Here is a 6896-nt window from a genome sequence, read left to right as displayed (position 1 = left end):
TTTTTAACGGCACAGAGCTATCTTTTAGGTTGTCAATAATCGAGACCACATATATGGTGTGAGGGAGTGCCGCTTCTATGAGATGAAAAGAAGTAGAAAGGAGTACAATAAATATCATAATATTGATTAATGGATAGTTTATTTTTTGAGAAAACATTTTTACTATGGGTGGCAAATAAAAAGTTGGGTCTATATATATGTGTAAGTTATAAATGTATATAACTTTGAGATTATGATAAATTAAATAGAGATATCAATTTGACCTAATCAAATAATAAATTAAGGGTAAAGGGCTAAAATTTGTTTTGAACTTTGAAAAGTTTGACCCTTTTGATGGGCAAATTTGTTTCATTTGGCATGGGTATTTTTTATTACAACAACATATTCAATGTATTCCCACATAGTTGGGCCTGGAGAGGATAGAGTGTATGCAGACCATATCACTATCTCAGATGAAATAGAGAGGCTGTTTCCGATAGACCCCCGGCATAGGACCGGTAATAGTATAACAAATACAAAACATAAATGCATATAAACTAAGTACAGTATGCAAAATAAACTAATACCGCTAGTCACAAGATAATACTACAGCCACAAGATAATACTAAAAACTATCTAACCGAAACCATAGACTTCACATAACACCACAAACAAAAAACTTCAGACACAAAAGAACGTTCCTCTACTGTTACCGACGCACTACACCTCTTCCACTAGTTTTGATTTTTTCATATAATTTAAGGATAAATTTAATTCTTCTCTTAATTTGGATTTTTTAAAATTTGACCTTTTTTGCATGGTCTAAATACAAATTTGATCATTAAAAAAAGCATGACTTGCTACAGAATCCCGAGTCCCGTTTCTATGAAATGAAAAAAAATAAAAGAAATAAAGTGAAAATTATAATATTGATCAATGAATAGTTTATTTTTTGAGAAAATATTTTTACTGCACAATGATGTTCCACTTATACTTTGTTGTCAACTAAAAATAACGATTTTCGATATCATAATTTTACACTTGGCCAAAGTTTAAATTTTACATTTCATGAGAATGTCTTTAAAGAACTCTTTTCTTTTCTCATTTTCGACACGTCTAAGAAAAAGTAATTTTCATGCGTTTATTAAAAGGCAAAAAAGGTATTAATAAATGACCAATTTATAGTCATGATTTGAGTTTAAATAGCTTATACATACAACTTATAATTTTATGACCAATCATGTATTTTAACTCCATTCAAATAAAATCCATCTACGTTTGCCAACCAGATGCATGTGTGAGTATGAACAGGTCCATGCTTGACACATCTATTTGCATTATTAAACACATCAAAAACGTTCTGCTTAGGAGGCCACCAAAAATGACAGAAGAAAAGAGTTTTGTGAAATAAATGTTCTTCAAACTGAAAGTCGAAGCTCTGATTATAAGAAAGATTATGATATCCAAGATCGTTTTCTTTGGATTGACAACGAATTTTCAACTTGACAGAGCTGTTTTTCAGGTTATTAATAATCGAAATCAGGTATGACTTCTTACGAAGTCCCGCTTTTATATGATGAGAAAAAGATAAAAGGAGTACAATAAAGATCATAATATTGATCAATGGGTAGTTTATCTTTTGGAAAAACATTTTTACTATGTATAGAAAATATGAAGTTGGATCTATATATGCATACTTGAAACAAATGGAGTAATAAATGCATATAACTTTAGAGATTATACTAAATTAACTAGGATTAAATTATAGAGATTAATTCCACTAATCAAATAATAAAGAGGGTAAGGGGGCACATTTGCCTTGAACTATGAGAAATTTGACTCTTTTGGAGGGTAAATTTGTTTCACTTTGCATAGTTCAGGAGCAATTTTAATCCATTTACATAGTTTAAGTGGAAAATTAATTTCAATTTTTTTTTTCTAATTTTGAGTTTTAAAATATAACTCTTTTTGCATAGTCTAAGTATAAATTTGACCATTTCATTGTGTCTATAGGAATGTTGTTTACTCTTTTACCCTTTTGAATTTATAGAGATCGTTTAATATACTCATAAATTACTAAGTTAAGGGAGATAAAAGCAATCTAGTGATTAATGGATTCAGTGGCGAACTCAGGATTTAAGGATAGCAGGTACTTAAAAAATTTAAAAATTTAAAAAAATAAAAATTCACCTCAATGAGGTTTGAACCCCGGGCATCCCTTCCAGTGGAGAATCTTAAAGTCAACCTAAATGTTAATGTACCCAACCAACTTTTGTTTTAATGGATGCTTTTATATATTATATACATATTTTCATATATTTTCTATGTAATTTTACCTATTCCACGTCAAGTTTAGTGAATGCCGGAGCACCCCCCAAATATATGTAGGTTCGCCCCTGAATGGATCCATTAGACAAGTAAGGTTTGCTCAAGTGGTTGAGCATCTTCACCTTCAATCAGTAGATTGAGGGTTTGAGTCATGCTAAAGGATAATTGAAAATACTATTGATCCTCCGGGAAATGAGATGGAGGAAAACTTATCGTTAACACCGTTAAATGGCATTTTTAAAGAAGTGTATCAAAACTTTAAACGACAAATATAAAAGAGCGGAGAAAATTTTCAACTAGTCTCAAAAAAGAAGGATGTGTTGTGAGGAGGGGAGGATCCCATATAGGCGGAGCCAAAAAATTTTAGTTCTCGATTCTGAATTACAATCAACAAATTTTTTTAGTTCTGAGTTCTAAATTACAATCAGTTCTCTCTATAACAAATATCTTCTAAAATAATATTTCATTACGAAGATTATTTTTTCTTCCGGATCGATTTTTCATGTTTTTCTATATTACATGTTCTTTATAAATAACATTTCAGTGTATAGTCAAAACATACCAGAATTAACAATGATGTTATAAATAGGTTTTAATATATAGTTTATTTTGCTTATTTAACTCCGCAAGTTATTTCTAGGCGTTAAATAAATTTTTAAAAAATATAAAATTTGAATCAAAGTTATGGAGTTATACCGAACCGATATCCAATACACAAGTAAGCGTTTTTTTTTTCTTTTTATACACAAGTAAGCTTCCTTCTTCCTTCCCAATAATTTAATTAGCATATGAGTAATGAGTCAATGGAAAAATACAAACCAAGTAGCTTCCTTATTGTTTCTCAATAATATTAAACTAAACTTTCACACGTTTTAATCTTTTGACCAAATGGTTCTTCTATATATCATAATAATTTCAATATCCATCTATTAGTCATCACAATTTTTTTTTTCAATTTCTTCATTCTCTTCTTCTCCATGAATATTAATCAAGGCAAAAAACTTTCTTCTTTTCATCAAAAAAAGGAAAACAAAGAAGAATTTCTAAATTTCCTCTCAAATGGAAGTTCATTACTAGTAGAACAACTTTCATTTTCCAAAAATGGCCAACAAAAAATCCCCCTTAGAAGCTTTAGCGCAAAAGAAATTATTAATTCAACAAATGGATTTCAAGAAAGTGTTGGCCCCTACTTATACAAAGGTAATTTCAATGAAAAAAATATTCTTGTGAAAAAATATGAAAGAAAAAAGAAAATGAAACGTCAACATGACTATGTCATACGCGACATAGTAATTTCTAGTGAAATAAGTTATCACAAAAATGTTCTTAAAATTATAGGTTATTGTTTAGAGTTTGAAAGGGTAGCTTTAGTTTATGAATATTCACAATTTGATTATCTATTTAATTGTATTAAATTCTTGACATGGGAAAAAAGATTGAAAATTGCTATTGATATTGCAAGTGTGATTCTTTATCTTCACATTGAATTTCCAAGACCAATTATTCATAGGAATTTAACATCTAATAATGTGATTTTGGACAAAAATGGGGTTGTGAAATTGTATAATTTTGAATGTTGTATACCACTTCCAATTGGCAAAGTAAAAGTACAAGATGATTTAATGGGGACAATTGGTTATTTAGATCCTGAATATGTGAGGTCTAATAATGTTACATTAAAATCAGATGTTTTTAGTTTTGGTTTGTTTTTGCTTATGTTGTTGTGTGGGAAAGAAATTAAGGTAAATTATGAGGGAATATATTATTGTGAAGATTATGGTTTGATTTCTTTAGAGAATTATGCAAAAATGTGTATTAAGAACAATAAGTTAGAGGATAATCTTATTGATTCCAAGATTTTGCAAGAGGATCAAAAGAAGTTGAAGGCATTTTTGAATTTGGCTTTGATATGTGCTAAAAATGATGGAGAAAATAGGCCAAATATGATTGACGTTGCTAAAGAGCTTCAAAGAATCAAGAAGGGTGAGTTGCAATCATTGTTAACTACAATGGAGTGTCTTATTGATTGGAACTAAAAAGGGCAGTTCGGTGCAATAGTTCCCGCTATGCGCATGGTCGAGGAGAGCTAAGGGCTAGACCACAAGGGTTTTTATTGGAATTAAAAAAAGGATAGTTCGGTGGAATAAAGCTCCCGCTATGCGCATGGTCGAGGACAGGGCTGAATCACAAGGGTTTTGATTGGAATTGAAATCTTGAGACCATTGATTTTTGTTTTTAATTTCTATGTGAAGTTGATGTAATTCATTCATGTGTTATAAACATTGTCAATATTCTGTTTTATGAATAGTATGATTTTATGAATATTTTGTTTTGTGAATAGTAAAAACATAATTTTAGTGATGTATGAATGGTATGATTTTCCGCCGAACCCCATCCCAAAGGCTGGCTCCGCCCCTGATGACATGTGAGATGTAAAAGTTAAACAACATACCAGTATATTCCCACCAGTGAGTTCTAGAGAGGGTAAAATATATACAGTCCGTACCACTACCTCATAGGTGAGATAAAGATGTTAAAGTTAAAGATTTACTAATTATGTACTCATGAAATGGAAGCAACAATTAGATAAATAATTCTTTAAATTTTGTCAATATAGCCAAATTATTACTATTACAAAATTACAATTATCACCAATTGTAGTATTTGGTTAAAGCCCATGACGGTGGATCAGCCATATGGGCCAAGTAAAACCCATCTGATTTTACCAACCAATAACATGTATCAATTTGATCACCTTTTGCTTGATTAATACATGTAATTGAATCGTCAAATACATTAAAAGTTTTTTGTTTATTATCCCACACAAAACTACAATAAAAAAGAGTAGATCTAATTATGTTCTCATGAAATGAGAAATTCCAATTTTGCCCCGGAAGAAGGTCGTGGATTCCAAGATCATCGTCTTTGGATTTACAATGAAATTCTAGTTTTGCGTTTGAATTATTCGGAAGAGCATTAGCGATATACACGTGATACGTTCTCTGCGACAGACCTATAACTTCAAGGAGAGTGAGTGACAGTAAAAACACGGAAAAGAGAACTTTCTTCATAAATAAATTTATTTTTCATGATATATTTTGATTTTTTTTTTCTCTTTGCAATTTGAGATGTTGAAGGTTTGTATTTATATATACTTGAAAGTAATAGATGCATACATCTTGATCAAATGTATTGCAAATCTAAAAGATGTTTTTACTTCTTTTGACTAAAGAATAAAAACAAAGATTCATTGGCATAAAGTTTATATTCGATTGGCATATTCCATAACAATAAATAGGTTATTCTTTGAAATGTTATTTTACTTTTTTTTCCGCATTCAAAATAAATAAATATATATATATATATATATATATTGTCTATTTTAACAAATTAAGAGAATATTATGATTAATATTTTTATACTATTCTTAGTATTAATATAACAAGATCAAATTAGATAACTATACAAATTAGTAGTGATCAAATTTAGAATTCAAAATATACTAATAAAAACTTATAAAGTAGAACTTGGAGAAAGCAAAAAAAGTTTTTTTAAAGAATAGTTGTTTGATTAGCACATTAAGAGAAAACCATCTCTTATAACCATTTATAAATTAAATAAATAAATAAATAAAATAATCTTGCACATCTCCTCTCATCTAAATAAAAATGTAAATCTCTTAAAAATAGTCATAAAATTAAAAACAAATCTATAAAGAGTTACAAAATCAAGTCACACCACAACCACCTAAATAAAAATTAAAAAATAGAAAATGGAGTGGGTTAAACCTCTCGCTATAATAGTATCGAGATAAAATACAGAATTATTTCACCCTTTATTTTATTGGAGGTATTAATTAGTCCTAAAACTATTTATCTCACCATTTATATCACAGTAATAGGATAACTTATCTCATTTACATAGTGGAATAATTAATCCCCGAAAGCTAATTCTGACTTATTACCAACCAAACGAAAAAAGTCTATTATACTCAACCTTACCTTATATTTTGGCTCGAAAATATTTGTATAGCTTGAACCTGTCAACACGCAAAACTTAAATTCCTAAAAGCTCATTTTCTCTTCCTTCTTTTCCCCATGCACGAGATAACTTATTCCATATACGTAATGGGTTAACTTATCTCGACTGGTTACCAACCAAACGAAAAAACCTACTGTGCTCAACCTTGCCTTATATTTTCGTTCGAAAATGTTTGTGCGGCTTGAATCCATAACCTCCGGCAAAAATAAAATTCATAAAAGCTCATTTTCTCTCCCTTCTTTGCCCTGTGTATGGGATAACTTATTCCATATACGTAGTGGATTAACTAATCTCGACTTTTTACCAACCAAACTAAAAAGCCTACTGTACTCAATCTTGCCTTATATTTTATTTCGAAACTGTTTGTGCGACCTGAACCCATAACCAACGAAAATTAAATTCATAAAAGCTCAATTTTCTCTTCCTTTCTCCCCCCCCGCCACACACACACATATATGGAACAACTTATTCCATATACATAGTGAAATAACTCATCTCGAGAAGCTAATCCCGACATGTTACCAACCAAACGAAAAAGTCAATGGCTT

Source organism: Capsicum annuum, chromosome 3, assembly GCF_002878395.1.
Source record: "Capsicum annuum cultivar UCD-10X-F1 chromosome 3, UCD10Xv1.1, whole genome shotgun sequence".
NCBI lineage: Eukaryota > Viridiplantae > Streptophyta > Magnoliopsida > Solanales > Solanaceae > Capsicum > Capsicum annuum.
Note: the sequence above shows the minus strand (reverse complement) of the source record.